Raw genomic sequence first — 27,455 nt, forward strand, 5'->3', positions numbered from 1 at the left:
TACAATGATATTTATCACAGTTTGTCCCTTTTAAGTGACAGCATCTCAGTTAAGGAATTTCAAGACATTTTCATTCCTTTCCTATTTCTGATCTGTGCTGATCTGATTTTGCTCGATTTCTATCCTGAATGGCTGTTCAGTTACCTTCCTCTTAGTCCAGTTACTGAAATACCAAATGGGCAGATTTTCTTTGTCCCAAAAATGTGCCTAAAATGCAGGGTCCTGACTAATTCCAGTTTGACCAACAGGAATAAGTAATCTGTCTGTTGATACACATTACTTACAGTTTAAATCATGCACATCTCCTAATTTGGAAAGGATTTAGGACACAAGATTTAGATCCAGCTCTATTCTCTGAATCCTCCATAGTTGTCAAAATCTTGATCTACTAATCCAGGACTGCCTAGGCTTTTTAGAAAAATTATGGTTCACATTTAGTGATGCTCTTGTTCCTTCACAAAATCCTCACAAAAGTCTGGAGAGTGCATGTTTTGCCTTGCTTGAGCCTTGCTTAATTAAGTTGGATAAACACATGATTGTTTCTCCAACACCCAGAAACTGGAGGAAAAAAATAACAATACGACATAAAAATATTTAGAAAAGTTTCTACAGTGAAGCAGAAATACCATCTGGTTTAATTTGAAGGGTTAAAAAATGGTTCTGTATTTACAAAAATTTTGCAAATACTCTGAAAATCCTTGACAGGTGTATCCTAAAGAAACATCTGTGGTGTTAGCTTCTGCAGTAAAGATACATAGAGTATATAAAAAGATGGTGGTCTCAGAGTTTTTGTTCATACGTAGCACTTTTCTTGGCAACACAAAGCAGCATTAAAGTGTGCGGCATGTTTTAAAAAAGCAAGATTAAAGCATACAGGATTGTCATCCCAGATTGCTCACCAAAAAAAAAAAAGAAAAAAGAAAAAAAAAGACAATAGCTGGGGGCAGGGAGAAGAAAGAGAAATAACATTTTCCCATGCAGGTATTCTGGAAGGTATAGCAGACTCCACCCAACATAGTAAACAGACAGTTTACAGAAAAGCCAGCTAAAAAGAGAAGTAACATGAGGAACTCTGCAGTCAAAAAATACAGAAGTTCACTAACTAAATAAATGTTCAGTGTTAAAATTTATCATCCTGATTCTAGGAACTAAGTGATATGACCACAGGCTACAAAAATAGCCACAGAAGGAGTCACATGGAGTGATGTAATGTGAACATGGAATAAATCCTTGCTTTTTTTAAACTGAAAAATTTATATTCAGTGGAAGTCTAGGAAAAACACAAACCGACAAAAAGGTTAGCCCTAGTGCACTGAGTCAGGTCAAGGGCAGGATTCATCTGTATGCATTTGATGCTTGCATCGTTATCCCATGGTAGAAAAAGCTTAGAGAACCTTGGCATAACAGTGCAAAGCACGGCACAGAAGTAATGGATAAGACCATAATGGATAACATTTCTGGAAAAGTTACTCTGCATTAAATGCATCACCATATAGCCACTTAATTTCTTCCGTTCAAGGACAGAAATAGATATGGGAGTGTTGAGCAACCCCATTATGAGATTCTGTCCTTATGGAGGAGGTTCATAACTTCTCCAATATGAAGGATTTTTGGTCTGTTGCTCTTCTACCATATGTTCTCATAAATAAAGGTATCCAGGAAATCTGAGATGCAGCAGAGGGCAGTGGATTGCATTGCAGTTTTGCTAGCCTGCACTCCCACTCCTATAGTAATATGCTCCAGGAAAAGGTTTACCAAAGTTTGAAGTCTGAGCAAAAAGACCTTCTTAAAAATGTAATCCTAAAACATTTCTAGGGAAGCCAGAAAGAGAAAATAGAACAAGTTTCAAGATTTTCATTAGAATCTATTAGAAAACACACACCACAGTGCTGAGCTGTGAATGGTTAAAGAAAATTAATAGCTGTATGCAGTGTGCTAATACACTAATGCAAGCAGAGAGCGTCATTCCATATGCCCTGGTGCATGAGATCATTGGCCAAGTGGCTGGATATTTCAAACCACATGAGAGGAGCATTGCTCCTTCCAGCATGGAATACGGCCAGAAAAAAAAAAAAAAAAAAGTGTTAGAATCTCCTCTAAGAAAAAACAAAACAAAAAAGTGGCCCTGCTATGAGCTGCATGTGACTTGCCAGGTCTGTCTTTTAGAACTGGTCTCAAGTTTAAGTTAGCCCATAAATAGATTGTGTGTTATCTTCCCTTTCTACCACATCATGACACCATTGAGGAGGTCAGCAACAGACTCATTTGGCCTTGGAGCCTGTCATAGCTTCTGGTTGTTGAAGTTACTCTTATTACCCAGCTCCATTAATTCCAGTTTTCTTTTCTCCTAGAGTACTTGAATATTCAAATGTGATGCTGTATGCCATTTAATTCTCTTCATAGAACTAGGTGTTAATAAGGAAATAATGTGGTTTTAAGATAAAATGCACAACAAAAATATATACAACAATGTTATAGCAAATCTAGATTATAATGAGCAACAACTACAAAGGCATTGGATTTAAAGCAGTGAAGGGCTCAAATTGTGCCTCTACCAGAAACTACTTAGTCAAGTCACTTAGGTGAGTAACTGAAATACGCTTAAGCAGACGTTAAATGCTTTACTGGCTCTGAGACGAAGTAAACACAAGAGAGAGATTTTCAAGAATGCCAAAATTACTTTGTTAGTGAAAGTGCCTCAGTTCGAAAAAATTGTGAAGTAGCAAGGCAGTAACAGGGAATATCCATTGACAGCCACTCTTGTAGCTTCAAAATCATTGAATCAAAACTGTGGTATTACACCAAAAAAAAACCAACACTGTTTAAGGATTAGATGTGTCCCTTGAGGAAGGTTGTTTCTCCCTACTCAGCTATCCCCAAAAGGTAAGGGGATAGCATATGCCATATTATTACCACCATTCTCAAGTTTGCTTGACCTCGAATTCAAGAGGTCTTTCACACCCCACGTTTCACTCTGTCCTCTAATGGGGGTTAGTTCTGCTTCTGTCCGCTGCTTCTAGCAGTACAGAAAGAAGGAAAGCAGCTTTTCAGAAGAGTTCTGTCCTGTGGAGGGCTGAAATCCAGACTGAGGCTGGAACTTCTCATATCCTCACAAGATTGATACCAGTCCTCACCAGACTCACATGATTCAAGGAAGTCACAGGGCTTGGAGACACTGAACGAGAAAGACTGAGGTGAAATAGTCAGCTCTGCTGTGAGTTTTGCATGTGTCCGTGTACTTGGGCTATGTCTAAAGGGCTCCGAAAGAGCCAGCTCCAGAGCAGCTATAAGCACCTGAGCACTTCTGCCCTTGTGCAGGCTGCTAGCTCACAGCATGTTTACCAGGATATGTTCCAGCTGTGCCTGAAGCAGTACAAAGAGGTTCGAAGCCTCTGGAAGATAGGTCATGCTGCAAGGGCAATCTCAGAGGTTGTCTGTGCAAGACATTAGAGACCACTTTAGTCTTCAATTTTCAGTCCTCCACTTTGTTCTAACTTTACACTTCCAAACCTCAGTGAGGAAAGATGGAGCAAAACAAGCTAAACATCACAAGACTCCTGTGTATAAGTGTAGTGAGGACTCGGTTCTAATATTTTGGAACATATTTAGAAATTCTTTTGTTCAGTAAAGGTCTGTAGTCTCCTGATGCCTCAATTTTCTATCCTTGAAATGGAAACAGGCATACTTCCCTCCTTCTTCTTTCAACGCTTTCAACTGTTTATGAGGCATCAACGTTGGTTATATGAGGGACATATTCATTCATAAGCCAGAATTCCTGTTAGCCTTGGACATAAATGGAGTACTGACAAGAAAAATATCTCTAATGCCTACTAACACTGGAAAGGTACAAAAACCCCAAAAAACCCGAACCAAACTGTATTGATGAAGAGTGAGAAACTGGAAAAAAACAACAAAAAGCCCCTCTAACACTTTGAAGAGGAAGAAGGATTAAAGAGCATACTAGAATAGAAAACAGAGCTATTTAGTACATAACAGCACTATTTACTACATAAAGTTCCCACTTCAGCCACGAATCAGCTCTGTAAGTGCGATTCCACTTCTGGTGGATGAGAGGCAAAGTGTACCATGGAAGTCAGGCAGGAGTAAGCCTTGCTGACATTCCTGGGCCAAGCAGATGTAGGTGTCCATGCACAGTAAACTTCACACCTGTAAGAGAAAGTCCCACCTGCAAATAACATGCTGCTGCTTCATCTGAGGCATCTGCCTCCCTTTGCTATGGGGCATGGAGAACGAAGAGGAAAAAAGACTCTCAGTAACCAGTGGAGAAACTCATCATAGAAGGGCATGCTCTCCAAAAGCATATACATGCATATCCTTTCCCACTAGGAAAAACTGGTTCTGATTTAAGTTTAATTTTTTTTTTTTTTTTTTTTTGCATTCTTACCACTCATAGCATTTTTATGTTTGTTCTAGGCATCTGTAAAATCTCACATGTCTACCTAGGAAGACTTTTGCTAGCATGCTTGCAGCATAAACAGCCTGCTTTTGCTGTCCAAAATAAACAGAATCAAAATTAAGAGTTACTCATTTCTCAGCATACTGAGATGACATTATAATATGATGAATATTGCACTTTTCTAGCTAGCAACCCCCTTTTCCCCATGGCCTGTAAAAGAAGGAAAAAAATTAACACTCAGCTCATGTTGCAGTAGTTGCAGAGATCCTCAATCACCCCTCTGACATTACTTTATAGAGGCTATTTGGTCCAAAATTGTGCCTGAGAAGTATCAAATGCAAATGCCGTCACAAATCAGCAAGTTCCCTAAAGCATAAAGCTGATGACCACTTTCTTTCCAAGCCGTCCTCTGACATGCAGTTTTCTCTTATTTTGACTCATCTAATCTTTAATGAGGAGGACAATTAAACACTCTCAAGATATAACATTCCAGGAGTTCTGGAGAATAGCAAGTAGTATTCCTTACAAATCTGTTTTGAAAACGTGTGCAGACTTCCAGTGGGAGGTTTAAAATAAAAAGTTACGTGACAAAAACTGATCTTGAGTTCTCTGGCCACATACAAGTTTTTGTTTGCATTAATCTCCGATCTCCTGAAGCCAGTCGTATAGCAACTACTCAGTGTTTAATCCTGCAAAGGGAAATTCTTCCACATGTCATTAGTGGTATGGTTCATCCACGATATAATCTTGGGCTGGCTTGAGGAACAGACTATAGTCCCTGACCAACTCCTTTGAACTTTGACAGTACAGTGTTATTAATTCTCATGATTCTACCAAGAGTAGAATGATTCTCTCCTGTAACCTAGCCAGTCTTTTGGAAATCCAGCAGCTCCAGCTCTCACATCATTTTCAGACCTGACTGATCCTTTGACTATCAGCTACTCCCATCTCCCAGGGTGCAGCATCTAGGTCATCGCTTCACAAGGCAGATGGACCTTTCTTTCTCTCCTTCAGTACCCAATATGATTTTTTTCAGCTGAGGTTAAATGGGAAGCAGAATCATTAATGCAGCCCTTGTAGGGAGAGAAGAAGCAGAAAGTGTCCAGAAGTCCAGGCCAGCCCTCATTCCTTCTCCCTACCCTTCCTGCAAATGGTGGGTCGCCTGGGCTTTGCTCTCTCTCTCAGTGTGGAGGTGGGCTGAAGAATGCTTGGGATTTCCTCTCTTTGACTGGAGGACTCGAGTCTAGAAGCTGTCACAAGCCTGTGGTACAAGCAGATGCACACTGCTACCCACGAGGAACAGAAATGTAAAATAAGGGCATCAAAACTATGATTAAATGAAAGCTGGCTACCATAAGTATTGATGAAGGTCGTTGTCATCAGGTGGATCACTAACTGATGTAAGCAGGTAGGGTGGTGGAACAGAATGTCGGGCGTTACTGGAAGCCTTTATTATCAGGCAGTTTCAAAAGTTCCTGTACCCCGAAGGCAAATCACCTTCTATACATTCAGGAGAACTGGCAACGTTACAGACTGAAGTTCAGAGTGCTCGGGATAATCAAATCAATCAATACATACACACAACTCCATATGCTTTTCTTGGTTTTGTTGTTGCTGTTGTGGGAGTTTTCTTCCTCAGGTATTTTGGGATCCAACCTGTGCTTTTTGAGGTTAATTCTGCAATACCAGCATCAAATTTATAGTCAAAGATACTCTCCAGCTGTTCAACACTGGGAGCCTATGCATAGCTAGTATAAAGAGTGCTAGCTGAAGGTTAAGTAATTGAAATACAGAAAGTGGCATGAAGTCATAGACATAAAATTCAGTCGCTAAGATATAGGAAAATAATTCAGGAAACAATATACATATTTGGTTTGGGTTTTTTTCTTTCCCTCCTCCCCCCAAAAAAGAAAGGTTTCATCTCTCCTTTGTAGTGATGCCTCCAAGACAAGACCATGAGGGGAAAAGAGAGAATGAATTATGATCCGTTCGTTTTCCCATCACAAAGCATACTGGAGAGGGAGGAATCTGGTCTTTTAGATTCTACTTCGTATGAAAGTGGATGGTGCTAGGGGAGAAAGTTCACTGAAAACCCTTGAAAAAGTGAGGGTTGCTGTGCTGCTGTATACAAAAGGCTTAAGTTGGATGCTTCTGCTTTAAAGAAAGTTAGTCCTCTGCTACTAAAGCTTACTGAATAATTCAACTACATAAACCTATTCACAGAGCGAGCCGCAAGTTCGACATACATGTATATTAGCTTTCTTCAGGTTTTACTTTTTTTACTACTTTTATCTCAAGGGAGGAATCCAGGCTTACTTAAGCTGTAATGATTGCTCATCTCCTGTTTCCTAGCTTGGGTCCCGTAACAGTGCAACTGTATTTGGAAACTGCAAAACAATTCTTTCTAGATTAGAAGTTACTCAATCATGGGGTGGACGTGTTTTGAGAAGACCCCCCTAAGGAGGCTTTAGAGGGTAAAGCCAAGACCATTTTTGCAGCTTGTCAATAAAACAGAACAAACATTACGGGTAAAGTCTCTTATCTACAGGTCCTCAAGTTCTGCCATAACCAAGTTGGACACCCAAACCCAGCTCTGGTGGCTGGTTTACAATAGGTCTTTCAGTCTCTCCTGATGGAACTGGTTTACTTTGTATAAATACACATGAATAGGAGCAAAATCCTGGAACTTATTTTGTTCCAAGCAGTTGGCCTGCATTATTTGATAATTTGGAATGAAGGGATGTCTCTCCTCTAAACCAGAAACTTTGTCTTGGAACACTGAAACCTTTCCTGACAAAAGCTGCACCAAAATAAATTCTGTTTCCGTGCAAAATTTTTGGCTTCGAATCTAATTTTCCAATGAAAAAGGATTTTGTTGAAAGATTCTTGATGAGTTCTTTTTCTGAACAGATACATTTTGAGTAATCACTGTGGAGGACAAGGAAATACTTGAAAATCATGAGCTTCATCAGTGTCATCCAACAGATGCATTTTTGCATAAGTAATTAACTTGAAAGAAATACACATAAGCGTTCTCTACTGGTTTGCAGTTATTTTCAGGGGATAGCGAGTAATCTAACACTGCATCTGAAAGCAGCTGCAATTTATAGATGAGTAATCTTTGCATATGAATAGATTTTGATCTGTGTATGACTAATTTCTACTTCTCCTGAAACAGATTAAACATTTTTTGCTTCCTGTTAGAAAGCAATTACAATTTGTTTGGGCAATTGTCTTCTTTTTTTCCCCCGCTTGAAGAAAATACTGCATTTGTCAATATTGAACACTACAGATTGGAAGCTGTATTTCATTCTTAACTTGTTCCGTTGCTTTTGATACTACCCAAGAAATTCCATTACAGCAGAATCTTAAGGCGCATCAAGTGATAATTTATGGTACCCTAAGCAGTTAAATTATATGAACACAAGAGAATCTGAATGTTTTGAATTATCTTTGTGCTTACTTCAAACCAGATACATAAGTTTTTTTTCATTCAAGTACTTACAATACATGCTACATTGCAAGAGAAGATGTGATCACGATATATCCATGCCAGCTTTAGTATAGGTAGAACAAGTGAAAATAACAGCGGAAGTAAGTTATTATGGGTGTCAACCTAGAAAGCAACTTTAATATATACATATTCCCTGGGGGCTACTGTAAGTGTTTATGCTTAAGATGACTCCAGTCAGTTTTATTGACCTTTAGGCATGTAACAATGTCAAAGAAAGCTACGTCTACCGGTCCTCTAACACAACCTTCACTGAGAGTGTTGATATACCCTCTGTACGTCACTCAAGTACAACATTTGAAGAGGTTTGATGTTTATGGTGTAGGAACTGTTCGAGAAGCTACTGCTAATAGATTTTACTGGCTATTTCAATCTCTGGGCATAGTTACTGGCACTAAGATTTCTGAAATACATTTTTCGTGGATAGTCTCTGGTCACCATTTGCACAGAAGTTACTGTAAACAAGATAAGCATCACTGTAAATACCCAGTTTCTCAATAATTTTTACCTCCTCTAGTGGAAGACTGACTTGAATATTCTATATCTTATTGCTACAGTATAGAAGAGGGACCACCAAAGCTCCGTTACCATGGCCAGTACTTTTTTGTTTCCCATCTGGCCTTTTTTAAACAACAGCACAACATGGATGTAAAAGCTACCAGTACTGCATTAAAATTTCCACAACTGTGTTGAAGAGAGCTGTGAAATACTGCATTTTGCGTGTTGAATAAGAAAAATAATTTTAATCCGCTAATAGTTGGACACACTTAAGCAATGAGATCATATCTTTTTATAATCTCAGAATTTAGTGTGTAATTCAAACCAGGAGAACAAAAAAACCCAACTGTCTTTGAAGACAAAATGTCTCTTTTGAGTACGCTTCAACTCCCATTTGGAGATACAGGATACAGAAAGGTGGGACTTAGTGCAGTTTGTCATAATCAAAGGGGTAGGATGCAGCAGCATAAGTGACATTTTTCATATAAATTGGTAGTTAATAATATAAAGGCGTGGTGGGTGTGGAAAATAGGACGAGAGATGAACACTAGATGAGAAGTATTAGTGTGAAGGCTACACTGGTACTTCAAGCACAAAGCATTCATTTCACCAAACTCTGTGTCAAAGAATGATGGTCCTACTGACTCCACGGTTCATCTCTAGTATCTTTGTCCATAGAAAAACACTATAGCCAGTAATCTGTTTCCTTTACAGTGATCCTGATCAGAATGAGTGCTTATTATGTGCCATGGCATCTATTTAGACTTAATAAAAGTGGTGTAACGACCAAATTTAAATCCAGACAATTATATAAACAATATTGCACAAGTTTCTGATTAAGACCTAAATGTGTAAAACTTGGCTCTGGTTTATGTAACAGTTCTTCTGTTAAGCAAGAATTTGAGTAATTCTTTGGTGAAATAATAAATTTTCCACAAGCCCTTGTTAGCAAATGAACTTTGAATAGAAGTAGCATACGCTCATGTGAGTTAGAAATTCAGATTCATCAGCTCTTTAAACAATATCAGTTGCTTGCATTCTCCTGAAGGAAACAGGCTGTCGTGGTATTCTTTCAGCTTTGTGTCTGTAGGGAGAACTGGGTCAAAGAAAGAACCAGAAAAAGGTAGGCAAAGCATGTATTTTGGGTTTTGAGACTTTGAGGAAAGGCCTGGGAGCTTTTGGCAGATATGTGAAGGAATCCAAATGCAAAGCCTGTGAAAGAAACCAGATTCAGAAAGGTGCTGGATAACACTTTGTGGGAGGCATTCACTCGCAAGATCGGAGAGAGCAATTAAATCCAGGAAGCTGGCAGGGAGACTGGGGTGGGTGGGTTAGGTGGAACTGAATCCGGTTTTGGTGGGGTTTTTCACAGCGCTACACAGAGCTAGTTCTTACAGCTTCATTCTGGTGAATGGATATGTCATTAATCAGCAAGACAGGATACTATAAACTTCATTTTGAAATTGAGGGCTGCCTATCTGCAAAAAGGTGGCTATTATCATCCCTCACTTTTGTAGCCAGAGGAGACGGTTCCTTTGCACGGCAGCCACTTTCTACAATAGATGCTCAAGCTGCATCTGGTTCAGTTACTCTCTTATATCCCTTGGCTACTATTTCCTTCTGTGCAGTAGAAAGTAGCAACAATGTGGAAAAACAGCATAGGAGCAGGACACTTTTAACTATCCTAATGCGATCTGAGAGACCTGTGTACTAGAAAGTGCTCAGAGAAAGATTTTTCTATTGATAGACTGGAGAAGCGATTTCCCTTGCATTCACTCACATACCCAGATGTGTGTAGTTTTGTGTATTCTAGACAGATTTGAACACCTCTTAAAGAATTTAATCTTGTGTAAATCTAAACATAATAATTTAATAATAATGAAGTAGTGTATCATTAATTTGAGCATTCTTACCAGTCTTTCAGATACGGGTTCCTTCAATTACGTTAGGAGGAAGGAATGATTATCAAATCTGTATTTTTTTTTAATCTCAGCACATAGGATCATCAACTTCTGTAATGAAATCTAGTAGTATTTTCTCAGGAATAAGATTGCTACATGAATCCCCTCCTGTACATGCCCGTACGCTCTCAAACCATCACCCACCATTCACAGTATAGGGGTGGAAACTTTAATGGGAAAGACTTAATCTGAGCAGAGGAAGATAAAATAGCCAGTTAGGCTGCACCTCCACTAGTCTGCAAACTAACTGCAGACATTGTGTAAATTCCTGAGTTCTGGTTGCTGGAGTCAGCCACACAGGCTTCAAGATCTGCATCCTTATAAAGTATTTCTAAACAGTATTTATTTTATGTATTAGCTGAAGACATTAGAATGGGGCACAAACTGTCACAAGGGTCTCTGACATACCTCGTGGAAGCAAAGAATTAGAGCTGTCTCCAGCCCATGTGTAAAATTAGTTGTGGTATTTAAACACTTTTCACAACTAACGTAGTACCAATTTATCATACATTAAATGCTTAGCTCTCTCAGGATAGTGACCATATATTTTTGTACTTAGTGAGCAATACATCATATACTGTTCAAAGTAAAACCATATCCACAATTTGAAACCCTTGCTCATGACAAAACAAGATTTGTAAAGGTATGGCCAACTTTAATATATAATCTGAAGAAGACCAGAGCTGCTTCTGCACCTTGAAAACATTATCTTTGATTAAATAGTGATTACAATCTTCCCTCAGATAAAAAAATAATATATGTGTGTGTATATATTTATGTATATAATTTCAAAATCAAAGCCTTGTATATACTGCATCTTCTTCTGCATGTCATCTGATGGCATTGGGAACAGATCCCAACATCCCAGAATGCAGCTTGGCAGGTAATAGTCTCCTCCTTATAATAGGCTTTCTAATTGCAATGCATTTTTTTCCCTTTTGAACTAGCTAACTAACCTGTAATTTTTCTTGGTGTCTGCCCAAAGCTAAATGAGGTATCTGATACACCCAAGGAATTCCTCATCTGCTACAGGTGACTTCAGATTGGGAGTTGCCATCACCAAATAAGAATGCATCTACATGTAACCAGGTTTCAGTAATATCCCCAGGCAAGACAGATCGCTCATGCTTCCATTTTTATACCATTTGTTAGTTCTTATAAGAAGAACAGTGAAGCCTGCATGCAAGTCTCCTCCCCTGAGCTCCAACACAAGGTTGAAGCTGAGAGAGATTCCAATCATTGAGCAAGTATTGACTTGATTTAATAAGGCAAGAAGAACCTCAACAAGCAATTGCAATTGCTGCTGCTACACACTAGCTTCAGGTTCTTAGCAATTCAGCAGATCAGCAGTGAGTACGCTAAAGCTTGACCCACTTTTTCTTCCCCATTTTGAAAAATCTGGGTTATTCTTGTTATTTTGCATTTGGCACTTTGCGCTTAGGGAAATGCATTACAATAAAGCATCTCCCACTGTCACACTTTGAAGAGATTCTGCTATTAATAGGTTTAGCTGTTAATAGTCAATGCATATGTAAAAGTGAGGCTGCAGAATTAAATGCAAATTAGCATGCAGTGATAATGGGTCTACAGCAGAAAAAAAAAAGGGCTTAAACTAAAACACTGGCTCCTCTTCCCTTTCCTCATTTTGAGAAATACTGAATTTTGCCCTGCCTCATGTTCCTTCAGCTGTTCCTGTAGTGTCTTCCTCCTGCTTGGCATCCTGAATAGCAGATAAGAGACTTACTGTCCTTACCAGCTGTCTCTTTTCTCCAGCTTAAGATAGTGGTTGCTGGGTGGCCTACTTGTCTGTCAGTGGACAAAAGTCTGCCCTCACATTAGAGGGTAAACATGAGAGAGTGGAACTGCTATCGTATTCTTTCTTCAGCTGTTTTCTCTCTCGAAAATCTATGTTCTGCAGTGCAGAAATCTCATGGACTTCTCCTTTCTGCAAAAGCAAAAGGGAGGCAGAGAGGTTGCTGTCTTTCTTTTTATTTTTTATCATGCCCATTCTTTCATTGTGGCCTCTGCCTTGTTCCACGTGTGGAAAAGTAGACAAGAATCCTGAGAAGAGTATAGGATAAAGACAGACCAGGCTTTTCACTCAATACCCGTGAGCTTTGAGTAGAAAGTCAGTCAATTCTCTTGTGGGGAGATGAACTGTTTCCCTAAAATGTTACTCATCTGGTGTACTGGGCAAGTTAATATTGCACTAGAAATACACAGCCCTCCCCCAGTAAACCGTTTCCTTTTATTTGTAGTCAGTCATTAGGCCCTGGTGTAGTGTTGTTTGGCTTCTGGACAATCCTTTTTTTGTACTGCTAGCAAGCCTCCACTTACCAATGCAGGCGTTTATCCATGCAGATTCAAATTAAAAATTACACGTTGCATGTAAGCCAAATGTAAAATCCTGTAGTGGAGAAACTAGATTCAGAAATTGCCTTTCTCTAAAGCATGAAGCCATTTCAGCACACAGGTAAACTTAATGAAATTCTTCTTTCATATTTCTGGTAAAACGTTCACCTTCCTAAACTATGCTTCTCATCAAGAGATCAACGACTTTTACTTATATCTTCAAGTGTATTTTTTAAAGAAAAAGTCTGAACTAGACACCAGAAAAATCAGTCCCAAGGACAGGAATTTTGGCTTTTGGAAGGCACAGAGAGTACAGGATTTATAATAGAAAGTCTGGGATAGCCTTTACTCTAGATAGCAGCACTGCTTTCTCTGCCTGAAGTTTCAAGCTTTGGTATCCAAAACTCTTTCATGTCATTTAGTTCTGATAACTACAAGGTTTGTTTCAAATCCACTACAGATTTCCTAACAAAAAAGGTCGAGTAATTTTCCATATGAAAGTTGGGGAAAGATGCTCAGTTTTAGCCAGCATTTTAGGTACCACTGAATTGGTAGACAAACAGATTAAATTCTAGTTTCCTAGTAAAAATTGTAAATTTATTCCCATGTATGTGATAAGAAGTAACTCAAGTAAAAGTGAGAAAAAATAAGCTGGTGGTTGGGAAAACTTAATTTTGGTTCAGCTTAAGAAAATACTGTCCTGGTATCCTTAAATTCATGGTTTTAGTTCAAGCAATTTTTCTCTATTGGGAGTTCACACTTGGATTATAAATGATACACCACACGTGAACAGTGGGAAGCAGGCTGTGATTCAGGAACAGCCTCTGACATAACATGCCCGGCTTGGAAGAGCTTTCAACACGAGTTGACATGTTTGGGACCTCTGCTTAGGAACAGTTTTAAGTCCTGCATTGTCCACCTGCAGGTTCCCTGTTTTTAGAAAGAACAAAGGACATTGTCGATCCAGAATCATCTGTTTTTAGACAGCTTGTTGGCAAGGGTCTCTATGAGATGATTCTTTATGTGTGTGGTGCTGCTTTGATCGGCACGTGGATGCAGCGGGAAAGTAAAAGATTGTAGCTATGTGTGTAGACATTTTACAAAAGCAAAAACAACCTACAGGTGCAGCTAAAAGTACCTCTGTGTAACATTCAGTCAGTTAGTTACAAATGCTAGTAAAGTCGCAGTGTCAGAGGGTGTGAATCTGTCATCATTTAGCAAAACTATTTATTCTGTTTTTTCCTTTAATACAATTACTTTAAACTATCGCTATGTCAATAATGACATACTGTAAAAGATGGAGATTTGGGGCTTGGCTTTTATAGTGTGGTTCAGCTTTTAGATTTTTTTCCCAGACTTCTGTGTACACAGTTTTATTTGTATGCAAACAGTATTTGTCCAGGTGTCTATCAGGTGTTTGGGGCATGCAAAACCAGGGCTTGCCAAAACTTTGATTTTTTTTTTTTTTTTTTTTTCCTTTTTTCTTAACCAAACAATCATTTCACATACCAGAGTGTTTGGGCACCAGAGGGATGTGTTCTTCCATTTCAATAGTAGCCCACATTCCTCATGGAACTACTTATGCTTTCTTCTTGTGCTGCAAATGAATAAAGGCACAAGATAGAATGGAATAAAACCTTGTGACAAAATTCTGGAATCTCCCTCTGCTGCCTCCAAAGTAAAAAGGTTTCTGTCTTAACCCCCTGACACTTACTGCTACCTGATACCTTCCAGGGTCACAAAAGCTGATTCTCACCAAATGTGAGGCAGGGGGAAAGAGCGATCTCTGGTTGGAAATATTCAAAGGAGGGAACAAGCTAAGGATCCTCAGACATGAGGTTCTTGAAGCGGGGATTTCTGCACACCTGCTGGAATCAAAATAGGCAAATACTAAATTTGAGTATCAAAGTGAATCTACTTGTATTCAGTTGACTGTAAAGGTTAATGTAGTTCTGAGTATCAAAATGAACAGGTATTCAATTAAACTTCCAGTGCAGTATGATTAAAAATGAAATAAAACCAAGCCCATCTTTTGTGGGAGAGCTGTACAAATACAAGAGACTTGCAAGGATCAGTTCAGTGGCAAAGGGAACAGAGTTCGTTTTCTTGCAAATGCTGGTCCATCCTTTGGCTTTGCATGCAGCTACTGCTCTTATTTATAGGTATGGCACCACTACCCTCATTTGGCTTTCCCAGTAGGAGTGATAGAGTATCTTTGTGCTTAGGAGGAAAAGTAAAGTCAATATTCTCATGTTCCCCCACCTAGAGAGAGGTACTGGAAGGAGAACAGAGCACCCCAGCACATGGCACTACTACAGGAACATGCAAAAACCAGAAAAAAGATAGCGTTCAGGTTTCAGAAATGCAGTAGGTAGCAACCGCATCAACTACAACAACAGAATCCAGACTAGCTAGCAGCTGAGGGAGTGCTGACTTAATCATGGTATGCAGAGTAGATAGCCAACAGTATTAATCTAACATACTGTGAATGCCCAGAATACTCATCCCAATCTTTTTGCTTTGGATTTTGAAGAAGTATGGGATATCTGCCAATGAAATGAAATACAGTATAGCTTTGGAGCTTAGAGGGGAAAAGTACGGTAACCTAACATTCTGGGGAAAAAAATCTTACTACATTTTCATTTTGTTATTCTTTCTCCTACAGCCTGATTAATGGTAATTGATTAATGATTTGGATTCAACTGAATTGGAGTTAGGAATATAACTAGACATTACTATTAACTTGTAAACTCCTTCTTCAAAGCAGATGACAAACAATATGTGCTTCATTGTCAAACACAAGCATGTGTCACTGCCAAGAAAAAGGACACTGGGCAAAGAGGTTCTGATGGCTATTGTTTGGCATAGGTCTGTGTTTGTAACAAAAATGCACTTCCAGTCATTTGGGTGTGGGGCTTTTCATGGAACAATCTTGATTAGCTTGCTTTCCTAAGGAGAGGAAGCTTATGTAATGGTTCAGTCTATCTCTTGCTCCAAATTTCAAACATATTTGACAGATGAGCCAAGGTCTCAAAAATAATTAAATTTCTACAAGTTTCTTGGAAATCAGCAACTGAAGACAGAAAAAGGAACCATATTCATTCCCCAGCTGAAGGAACAAAAGAACTCAGAAACCAAGCATTGTACATCGTACTGTTTACTATAGCAGGCAGTCACAATTTACCTAAAGCTGAATTGGCCACAGTATGTGAGGTTTTTGCCCTATGGGAGTGACACTGAAATGAAAAACACAGTTAACGTATCCTTATTTATTATAGTAGGGAGCAAAGGTGCTTTACGGATGAGACCATATAAATCTGTAGTGAAGCTGCTTTGGTTGTGTTGCTCATAGAGCAATGTTGGGTTTTTTCTTGCAATGTGCTCTAACATTCAAAACACAATAAGCACAGTCTTCTTGTTCTTAAAGAAGCATGGAACCATACTTGACAAATTGTACCATAGCTGAGGCACCAAATAATTAAAATGCTGTGTGGAAGTATACACACCATTTTGGGCCTTGGCTAGAGGACATGGTTTATTTCACATATGCATGGGCAGGGATGGGTAATAACTTTTGATCTGTGTCTCCAAGGTCATTTATATTGACCCATGTTGCTGGAGAATGAGAATCTGAACGTAGCTGCTGAAGTGGCAATATGTTGACTCAGATTTTTCTGAGGAATAAAAGCAATAAAAAGCAATGATACAACTGTGCAGGAAACTTTGTCCAAAATCATAAAATGTTTAACTTTTTTTTTTTTTCCTTATAGCACAGCCCTGTCTGTGTCATTCCTTTTTCATTTGTTGTTCTCAGCCTGGATTCCTTAGATAACTTTGCTAGAGACTTGAGTTTTGCTGTAGATATGGAAAACTGCCTAGAAGTTTTGCTCCTTGGTTGTTCTGGCTGCTTTCCAGCCTCAATAATACTCAAGATGCAACACACTCAACTTGCTCCAGCAATCATTCTTTAAAATAAGGCAAAAAATAAACGACACCGTACAAAACGAACTCTGCTGCTACTTTAGTTAATGACTTCAGAAAGCAGCAAAAGTGAGTTGTGACCTGGATCTTCGGAGGGCTAGTCCCAACTCCGGTATACTGGCTATGTGGGCCTAAAATACAGGAACAGGTAAAGGCGGCAGGGTTAGCGTAGAGGTCAATGAACATTACTGAGTGCTGCAGATCTTGAATTACTAACGTTTCTATGACCATCCAATAACAAAAGACTTTTGATAGCACACTGCAGTCTGTGCACTCACTTAAAGCGTTCTCAGTGCCAGTCTGGCCAGCACTTGCTGCTGACCGTAGTGAAAATGCATGTGGAGACACCTGGGTTGTATTAGACAACTCTGTTAACAAAAACTTAGCTGACTTCTGTGAAACATTTATGGCTACATACAACCAAAAGAAAAAGTACAGAATAATAAATGGAGTTACGTGAAGCATATAAAGGCAGTAAGCTAGATTTTAAAGCTGTCTGAGAACATGGCACATAATGTACACTATACATCCAAGTGGTGTAGATAACCATGCCCACTTTACATTTCCAAAGATAAAATCTGGTTTTCTGTTGCTTATTAGTTTGCCAGCAGATTATTTGGACTGTAAATTTTCATGCTGGGTCTCTGCCCTAAGGTATTTTTGTGTGTGTGTCCGTATGGATAAAATAGCAACAATCAATTGCTCAAGAAGGAAAAATTGTAGACTTTACTCTGTTAAGCATTTTCCAAATATTTCTTTGAAGCTGTAGTGTGCCCAGCCTTTCAAACAAGTACTTCATATTTGGTGATTTAGTTGCTTTGGTTAAGGATGTGTCTATTGATGTCTTGTAGACTGATAAAGTTCCCCTTGCTGGAATAAAACACAGGTTTTATTTACAGGCTGAATCACTTGTTCATTTACAGCAAACCGAGATAATTAACAGCAGGCCCTTCTACATGGGCTGCAAGGGGCCAAGACTGCGCCTGTTATCCTTTCTCATGGTGGAGAGAGAGTGTAAGTGTCGAAGCCCTGAAACTTAAAACATCTGTATCAAACCTCTCAAGAAACTTTTGCATGTTCCCCAGAGGACACCCCATGATCACTGTTTGTGCTTTCAGAGACGTGCAATAAAGGCAGAACACAACGCCCAGACTTTGCATGAGACTTCTAATACATTTACTCTTTACTTAGAAGGGACATCAGAAAGGAGATGAAGAAAGAAGAGAAGTGATATTCCTATCACTTGGTTGCCTCACTACATTGAAGCAGATCTGGGACTGTGCTTAGCATCTTTCAGGTTTCTACAATTCCTTTTTCCTGATCTTGACCTTTCATCAGAACTTTATCTTTCTGATGCTCCTAAACATAAGTTTATTTTGACATCATTCTGTCCTACAGTTACACTGGATCTTTCTGGTACAAAAGCCTGCTTGTACAAAAGCCTCCTATGAGCTTCACTGAGTCTGCGTAGGTTCCCTCACCGCTAGTGAAACTGCGTGTCCTTGAGCAACTAACTTAGCCTCTACCTCAGTTCCCCATTTTGGAAAGGAGGAATTGGTATTTCATGTCCCCTACCTTTTGTCTTGACCTCTGTTTCAGTTATAAGAAAAGGTAGGGTAGGGTTTCATACAATACATGCAATAACTTATTTTTACTGAGTGGTGAGAGGAAGGGTTTCACAAGAACGCAGACACACAGAGGGAGAGAACCTGGACACACACAAGGCTGAGGGATTTAAGAGAAGTTACAATTCTGAGGCAGCTGAAGAATTTAAGAGCCAGGCAGAAACTCCAGACCTTCCTGTATGCTGAATGTCCTGGCTGACATAGGCTTTGATAAAGGAGGATATTACTGCTTTTCTTGCAACTTCTGACCTGCTGCCAGATATTGTCCAACTGTGGACAGTCATGAAAAAGCTTGAGATTTTTTTTTCTATCAGAGGATATGAATGACTGTTATTTCCTTAAAATGAATTCCAAATAAATAGCTGAAATGTATTAAACCTCAGACTACCTAGGAAAAAAATGTAAAACCTAAATCTTTGGGAGTGAGTTTGACAGTTTTCTGTTCTAATGAGAAATTCAGACTATTCACTCACCTTTATTAAATAGAGACTTCAAAGGATTTGTTCTATAACTGAAACAATAATTAGATGAGGTATCACAGGAGCCCAGCAGGGCTGAACAGCAAGAAGGTGAACCTCTGCTATACGGGTACAATGCCTGGCTCAATGGGGTTCGGATCCTGCCTCAGCCTTCTGGCTATTTCATAATGGCTCTGAGTCCTCACACAAACTCTGCCTTGAGTTACGCTAAATCAGACTCACCGAGTTGGTGAGTTGCGTAGGATAATAGAGCCATGTGTTTAGTTCCTTTGTACTCACAGAATCTCTCACTGTAAGGTGCAGTTAATTGGCTATTAAGCTGCAAACCTGATGTGCTGCAAAACTAGAAAGGAATCTGCCGTGTTCATATACATAAGTAACAGGTATTTTGCATATTTATGTTTAGGTGGTTTTTGTTTAGAACGCATGCAGCCTGAGACACAGTGAAACAGCTTCAACTGCCCTCCTGATGGTTCCATTAGCTTTTCCTCTGCTGTAAATTAAAATACGTAGGTCCAAATTTGTTATACAAAGTTAATGAACGAAATGAAGCAATGTAAATTAGCAGTACAGTTTTTTAAATATTTGGATTGTGTCTTTTAAATTTTCATATGTTATTATAACATTTCATTTTAGCTATACTATTAAAAAAACAATTAACTTGCATAAAATGCTGCATGTGAAGTACTTTCAAGGTCACGCAGTTGGGACAACAGAAGTTTTGTCTTAGCGCGTTTGAAGGAATCCCAACAAAAATGCCCATGCAGTTTTAAACATCCACTTAATACTGGCAGGAGGTCACTTCCAGGTTTCTTTAGAAAGCAGCGTGAGCGACTGTACTTAAGATCAAGAACCACAGCAAATCTAAAAATTGCATAACACACAAGGCCAAGGAAGTCAGGTGTTGAGTCCTATTGCTTCACCCACTGCAACAGACTCCGTTGCAGCAATGCGTTGAGAAACCGAAGTAAGAGACAAGTCGTTGCAATATCTCAGCAACATGAAACGGGGCAGGTTCGGGTACACAGGGCTGAACTTACAGTTTAGTATGAAGGAGCAGAACTTCACAGCTCTCACAAGTGTTAATGAGTCCCATGACTAAACTGTGGCATACTTGGAAAACGCAATCCATAATACATATAATCTCAATCATCATTTGGAAACTTCTGACCTATATGCAAACTCCAAGGAGCTACCGCTGCAGATACACTATCACTGCAATTACGGGTAGCCATGGAGCTCTAGTATTGTGTATATATAATACATTGTTATGCAAACACATATCTACTTTTAAACCTCAGTTTCACAGTTATCATGGTTTTAATTTCAAAGCATCAAAAAGGAGGCAGAAATAAAGTCTCTTGCAAATAGACCTTGATTAAATCTAGAAAAAAATTTTTACAAATGGTTCAAACACAGGCAGTCTGAAACTCTAAAATGGAACTGTGCTGGTCAGGAAAGGACAGTCACAACAAACGTTGCACTTAAAAACGCAGTAAAACTTAATTCTTGTGCTGGTTTAATATTTAAATAGGAAAAGACACCTGCAAAGATTATTAGATTTTTCCTCAGAAAATGAGGAGATTCCCACCAAATTCTTCATATGAGACTCATAAAATGCCCCCTAGAACTAGTACTTGGGCTTTGCTATCTGATCTCAGACTAATTAATTTAACCTTGTGAAGCAGGTCCAGCAAGTATTTAATTCTGACCCTTTAGCCTGGATTCACAGATTCACTAATCTTCCGTACGTCACTGTACAATTCAAAGCGCTGCAAAAGCTGTGAAAATAATATTCCCCCCCGCCCCATCCCCTCGGAGACTCACCAGAGCCTGAAACTTCTTCCCACACCCAGCTAGCCCGCTGGCACCATCAGCAGCGTTTTTGATCCGAAGGAGAAATCCAAAGGCTGAGACCCTGGCTGGGAGGATGTGTGCAAACAGAAACCAAGCGCACCTGGGGTTAACCGTTCTTAGGGAGAGCAAAGGCAAGAAGCTGAGACCGTCGGAACGATTTGCCTTTCCAAAGGCTCTAACGCATTCTTCGAGTTAGCAGAAATACCTGGACCCACGGGCTGAACTCTTTGAGTGTCACATGGGTGACAGAGCTAAAAAAGGCAAACCCATAGGCTTAATTTAAACTGCCCCCATATCTTAGTGTTTTCCCGTGAGACTGCTTATGTGCCTCTTCCAAACTTTTCTACAATTTCCCTGGAATTTTAATATCCCCCTCTCTTTGGCTTCGTACTTTTTCACTCTTTTATTTTTAGATTCAGTATTTCACAGTGGTCTGTAGAGTCTGCTTGACGCCAGCAAATGTAACTGGATCCCAAGTCCCTGCAAGCCAGGAATTGCAGCCATGATCAGCATGCTGCCGAGAGCGCAAAGCTTGGCACTGGTCAAAAAAACCAGATAGTCTGAATCCTCTATTTCTCTTACGACAGGGCTTGGGAAAGGAGGCAAGAAGAGTTCATCAAAATGTAAAGAAGAGCTGGGAAAGGTTAGGGGTAAGTAAATAGAAATCAAAGATGCAAGCAGGGCTGTTCTACAACAGATTTGTGTGACCAGACTTCCAAAAGCAAGAACAGGGATTTACAAAAAAACCAGATATTTCATTCTCTAGTAACCTAGTAACAGGACAGGCATGCACAAAGCAGATTGCCTTTAAAAAAGGCTTGTGTCAGCAAGGTTGACTTTAGTGGAAAAAATAAGAATAGGCTGCTTGGCAGCAGGTCGCTGCTGACAGTAATCTCGCTGGTCAGATTTTCCAAGTTATGATGCCTTGTTTGATACACACATAACTGCCACTACCAGTTCTGTTTAGGGTGAATACGGGCCACCATCTTCGACCCAGCCTTTGGTGAGTAGGTGTCAGGTTTTTGCCTCACTCTCACGGTGACTGGAATAAATCTGGTCTCTAATATTAAGGAGCTGAGTTATCTTGCTCGAACTTAATTTTTAACTTTCTATCACTTCTGGCCCTTTCTTCCCATAACAGAGAACAAGATGAAGGATTGCCAGTTTGAGAAATTGTTCATCCTAACTATTCTAGGATCTGTAACTACGGTAACTAGTGTCTACAACGGAGTGTGACCGCTTCACGGAAGAAAAAACAAGTGTATCGAGGCAGTTATTTCCCAAAGGTGACGTGATGAGTCAGCAGCAGAGCCCAGATTAGAATAGACTGTTCAGACTGCCCATCCCATATGCAGCTCACTAAACCACTGCCCCTCCTGCAGCCTCCAGGGAATAAAGTTCATTTAGCTAGGTGGTAAATGCTCAACTCCTGCCCTTGTACTTCACCTTGTTATTTATCTAAGATTTGGCAGGCTTAATTGGTTGTTGCCAAGAAAGAGTGCAAATCAAGAAAAACAGAAAATGGTCCCTGTTACCATGGAACAAAGGACACTGCAACAGCAAAACTCCACTTGGAGAGAACAAGAACACTAGTCTGCCAATACATTGAATATACAGACTGTATGTAACACTGCAATTACTTGAAAATGAATTTGTTACAGGGCAGCTTCTCTGTCTCTTCATAAGCAACAAATGTAGAGTAAAAGTACTATAAAGCTTAGATCTTGAACAGGGCAACTAACATTATCTCCGTTTTCTCCATTGTATAGAGAAGGTTCTGTTGTTGGGGTTTTTTTTATTCCTGGCATATTTAACACTGGTTTGGGCAAATTATGTAACATTAGCAAGTTTCCTTGGTGTAGATGGCATTCAGTATTCATATTTACTAATTCAAAACTTGGACAGCCAGTGTGTAGTAGTTCTGCCAGCTGTAAGTGATGCCATGTTATGTACATGCGGGAAGTCTTCTGCCTCCAGTGGTCTGCTGTGGCACGGACTGGGAAGAGATTGTAAAAATATGCCCTGCATAACGTCTCCTGCTGGATTCTCATCCTCTAATTTTTCAGTTACTCTTTGTATCACAGTTCCTCTTGGTTCTCCTTGATCCTCCTGGTTCATCGTTAACCCTTCATTCTCATTGTCCTGATTAGCAAGCTCTTAAAAGGAAACACAAGAAAAGCGGTATTGTTTACCCCCAACACTGAATATCACAGTTTAGGAACTGCTGTTGCTACTGTGATGCTGCAGTGTCTCATCATGTCAAGCACAGCTAAAGTGGAAAACTTGATAGTCTTCCATACTGATACAACTTTTCTGTAGAGTTGTTCTTCTCATCAAGATTTTTCCTTAAATGACCCAAAGCCTTAGCTTTGTCTTCCTGCTGCTGGCTAGGAGCCTGAGACACCTACCTGAAAGTGCTTCAGATCATGCCTTAATGATGAGTCGAAGGTTCTTGCAATTTGCCCATTGACCTTTTTTTTTTTTTTTTAATTGGCAAAACAGTAATGTTGATTTGTGAAGGGAGTTTCTGATCTGCTTTTTTTTTTTTTTTTCTGTTTTCTAACATTCAGGATGTACACAGGTGATGTCAGACGGTGTGAGCTGACACAGCAGTTGTCAGAGAGCTCAGAAGTATTAAGACTGTCTCAGAAAGCTCTCTGCTTGGTCCACAGGGTTTGGAGAAGGTGCTCAAGGCAGACAGGCCAGTGAATGCTGAGAGTGGCCTGGTCTCTGGGGACCTGGAAGCAGCTATGGACTGTCTACCACGGAAGAGCCTTTTGAGGTCAGAACAACCCAAGATGTAATTAACATTAAAAAGCAGGTGTGACCACCAGGAAAGAAAATGTGTGGTGCCACATTGGGCTCTGTCAGTGGGGCTCTTCCCTGCTCGGGAAGAACCCTCCATGTGGCATGGATTGCCACAACACAAGCCCTTATGATTTTGAGACCCAAAGTATAATTTCGGGGTACATATTGCCTCCCATTTAATAAGTTACCTTGCTAAAAGTGATTTTAAGTGTGGCATGTGTTTGTATACAGCTTTGAATGTACACAGCAGTGCTTTTTCTATGATGGATGGTGCAGAAATGTTTGTGCTGGGCAAGCAATGCAGCCAGATATTCTAGGAAGCCTATATGGTAGGCTAAGGCAGTTATAGAAAGAAAATGGGGTGCTGCTTGGATGACTTAGCAGTAGGGACTGAGTTACCACTACTGGTCATGATTCATTGACTTTTTGCATTTCTGTCACCAAAAAATACAGAGGAGTGAGTCCATAAGAGCAGGACACACAAGAAGCCTTAAGCTCTCAGTATGTAAATATTTGTAAAGCAGATAGCGAGTCCTGTGCATTAGAGTAAACATAAATTCTTCTGTTTTATTCTCAAATGCAAGTGCATTTTATTCAAACCTTAATCTGTGTGCTGTGTAGCTGCCACTAATAAACAGTTTCTTTTCAGCTAATCTCTAGAGAAAGATTGCTTCCTACCTACCCTGACATGTTTCTTGCGGGCACTTTGCTCTTTCCTTCATTGACTTATTCTTTCTTTTGTTTGGACTTGGTAAAAACCATTAATGTAGGGATCTGTATTGTGGAGAAGGCAGATTTTAAAACTGATGATATGGGGAGAATTGTGGAAAGCATAGATAATTTAAGTTCCAATCCGAAGGTTTTTAGTCAGTCTCATAACTTTAAAGAGAGCAACCTTAATTATGTTTTTGAGAGGGGATGAGAGTATCCATGCAGTCTAACTTGCAGTGTCTAAATTTGGGGTCTCTATGGAAAGAAGTGGACTCTCATTTTTTGAATTACTTTCTGGAAGATCTTGTCTTTCTCTTTGGAGTACAGAGTGTGCCAGGATTAGCAGAGCCAAACCATTTTACATTAATTCCTTCAATGTGAGGATTTTGCTTTAGACTGGGAAGGATGTGATCTCCTCTCTTGTTTCACTGGGAGTGAAAAATTACGCATCTGTCAAATGTTAACCAGATTCAGACCTCTGAGCTAGAGTGCTGTTTTCTCAATACATGGTTTTCATTGACACATTTTTTAAATGCGGTTCCAAATCATAGCTGACTGTGCCTGTTGTTTATGCCATGAGCCACAAAGCTTAAATATCTACTTTCATAAGTATTTCCTTCATATAGGGAAATAAGTGTACCATTCATTTCTTATGTATCATGATCTGAACTTAACAATAGACTGAACATTGATTTATAATGTATACTTTGTACTTCCTTTGACCTAATTGTTCGTATGCAGGGAAATTACCTGAATTAGCTGTAACAGGTTCGGTGACGAAAAAACATTATATATGCAAAGAATGTTTTCAAGGAGCTCAGTTTCCTAGCAATACCATTCTGTTATTACAGAATCACAGAATCACAAAGGTTGGAAAGGACCTTCAAGATCATCAAGTCCAACCATTAATCCAGTGCCACCATGTTCCCTAAACCATGTCTTGAAGCGCCACATCCACATGTTTTTTGAACACTTCCAGAGATGGCGACTCCACCACCTCCCTGGGCAGCCTGTTCCAATGCTTGACCACCCTCTCGGTGAAGAAATTTTTCCTAATATCCAATCTAAACCTCCCCTGGCACAACTTGAGGCCATTTCCTCTCGTCCTATCGCTGGTTACTTGGGAGAAGAGACCAGCGCCCTCGTCGCCACAACCCCCTTTCAGGTAGTTGTAGAGAGCGATAAGGTCTCCCCTCAGCCTCCTCTTCTTCAGACTAAACAACCCCAGTTCCCTCAGCCGCTCCTTGACTTGGACTTGCTTCTTGAGTGTTGCTACAGTATTTTTACTTGGTTTCTTTCTCACTATTTTTGAGTATGTTTTATGGTTGCTTATCCAGATCAGAAACCCAAGCCCAAAATTGCAGGCACAGAGACTTGGGCAGGGCAGGCAAGCAGATGCCTGGATGTCTGTAGCAAATAAGAAACCTGGCTACAGTTAAATACATCACTACTAAAATAAGCAGGTATGATATTCCAAATAAATTAATTTTTTGATGATACAATTTATTACAGTGCTTAAAGATTTTTTTTTTTTTCCAGAATCAAAGTAGGCCACCCTGTCTGGTCTCTTTTTACATCACTTCTATCTCCTGATGGACGTAACTGAATTCTTCCTATTGACTAAAATACACCTTATGCCCTCATTCTTGTGGGTTAATATTCAACAAAATTAAAACCAAAATAACATTAACAAAATCCTGGATTTCTTAGAGAAATTTCTGTACCCGGCCACTTTGATATTCTAAAATGATAGAATAGTTAACATTTTGTTTGCCTTTCTTACACGGGCTCTCGACGCCCTTGAAATCTCCATGTAATATATATTGCTTTATAGATGGAGACATTGAAAATGAGGAACCAAATCTGAGCAGGGGAGTGAACTCCCATATGACTATTACATCATTTAGAAGTATCACCAGCCTCTCTCTTTCTTAGAAGAGAACAGTCACACCATATTACTAAATAGAAAACTAGATTTTTTGTACATCTGGGACAGGGCTGAGCCTAAAAATGATAGCCTAAAACAATGCAGAAGTAATATGAGTTTTGAGACAAAGAAGTCTCTTTTTGTTTTCCTTATAAAAGTGATGACCAGAATAATTCTGATGATTCTGATAATTCTGGGTGAGCCAGGGTGTCATGAGTTCATTCATGAGTGCAGCTGAAAGCACTAAATTGTTGGGCTTCATAAACTGCCCTAATAGCAGCTCAGCAGCTCAGCAGAGGTAAAACCGGGGAGAGCATGCCAGAGTACTCCGAGTCAACACTTACAACTGAGTTACGATAAGGACTTGTGGGAGAGGGTTCCGGGTTTTAGTCTCAGGCCTCCACCACCGTGCTACCATGGATGAATTCTCTGTGACACCATTAATAATATAATCAAATAATATAGTGTTGGATGGCATACTATCAACACGGTCAACATAGCATCCAACCTGCACAGAGCAGCAGTAAAGATAAGTAGGATTTTGAAAAATGTGTACTAGCTGTGTATGTATGGTAGATGTAAAATATTACCATTATAGGCCCTTTTAAGTAAGCAGAAGTTTCATTGAAGACTGTGTTGCATAAAGGGTGGCATACATACTTAGATCAGGCCAGGATTTCAATTGAAATTGTTGGAACATTGTCTTCAGACTTTCATGGCTGTTCATTCTTGCTTGTCCCATGCAACAGACATACATAGGAAAAGACAACCGTAAAGCATATTTACCTCCACGGTACAGGTCAGGAGCCAGGATGAGAACAAAGACACTCCTTGGCGCTGATAACGACTGTGCTGTGGGTGAAACTGGATCCTTCATGTTCAGTGCCTTGTTTTATGTGGTGGGGTGGGAGGAGTCCCTGGGCCCCATCTTCTCCTGTTATCAGCTGGGAGCGAGCGCTGGGGCTTCACTCCTAGTAGAGACTGACTCCTGATGGGGCTCTCTCTAATTTATACATAGGGCTAAAAAGATTCTCGAGTAAGTTTGCTTTGTGAAGGAGTTTGGATTCAGTGTCCTAATTTTAGGAAGAAGCACGTCAGTAAAAAACAAGTCAATAAAAACAGCTTTTTGGTGTTTTTTTTAATACATACACACACACAATATATATTTATAAAAAACCAAACATGCACACACACATATATGTCCTACATTATTTGCAAACCAAACAGAACTGTGCAAAGGTATTACTAAGTGAAACTCAGTAGATACAAGTTCTGTTAATTGATCTAGTTTCCTTCTCTAGAAAGAAAGTGAGTTTATGGAGAGTCCA

The sequence above is a fragment of the Phaethon aethereus genome, assembly GCF_964289735.1.
Source record: "Phaethon aethereus genome assembly, chromosome: 11".
Classification (NCBI taxonomy): Eukaryota; Metazoa; Chordata; class Aves; order Phaethontiformes; family Phaethontidae; genus Phaethon; species Phaethon aethereus.